This window comes from Nanorana parkeri, unplaced genomic scaffold (genome assembly GCF_000935625.1).
Source record: "Nanorana parkeri isolate BGI_ZX_2015 unplaced genomic scaffold, ASM93562v1 scaffold11567, whole genome shotgun sequence".
Classification (NCBI taxonomy): Eukaryota; Metazoa; Chordata; class Amphibia; order Anura; family Dicroglossidae; genus Nanorana; species Nanorana parkeri.
Genome location: NW_017317628.1, coordinates 1 through 530, shown reverse-complemented (window position 1 = coordinate 530; position 530 = coordinate 1). Strand labels below are relative to the sequence as shown.

At 49.1% G+C, this 530-nt stretch overlaps 1 non-coding gene across 1 annotated transcript; it reads left to right on the top strand.

Moving 5' to 3' along the window:
• Positions 1–416: 416 nt before the first annotated feature.
• TRNAY-GUA lies at positions 417–502 on the top strand. Its single transcript is given in 2 exon segments — positions 417–453; positions 467–502. It is a non-coding gene; the product is annotated as a tRNA-Tyr (tRNA).
• Positions 503–530: the final 28 nt, after the last annotated feature.

The following is a 530-nucleotide window of genomic DNA, read 5'->3' as shown; positions in this document are numbered from 1 at the left end:
ACCCTGAGATTAAGAGTCTCATGCTCTACCGACTGAGCTATCCAGGCCAAATTCTTTTCTGTTTCCATCCGGTTTGATTTTGCTGAAGCCAAAGTTGCTGTGCAGGGGTCAACTAAGGTGAGGCCCTGTGGGCTTGTATAGGTTCTGGCATACAGGCCACTGCCTTAGTCCAGGTGCTGAAGTGAAGCTGTGGGTCAGTTAGGTTGCTTTTCATAACCGATCCAGCCCCTTCCACACACTGGATGCCAAGATGGAGGTGTTGTATGAATGTCTTCCTGGAAACATGCATCAAGGCATGAGACCCTATTCAGGCAGATGCGGCATCAGCCTAAATCTCGATGCAGAAAAAAAAACCTTGTGTGTAAAGCTCTGGATTTGGGTGTGGGAAGCAGTGGGTCAACCGAAGCCAGCTGTTCCCTTTGATAGCTCAGTTGGTAGGGCGGAGGACTGTAGAAGTAAAGTGGTAATCCTTAGGTCGCTGGTTCACTACCGGCTCGAAGGAAGCTTTTCTTCCTTTCCACCAACTCTAT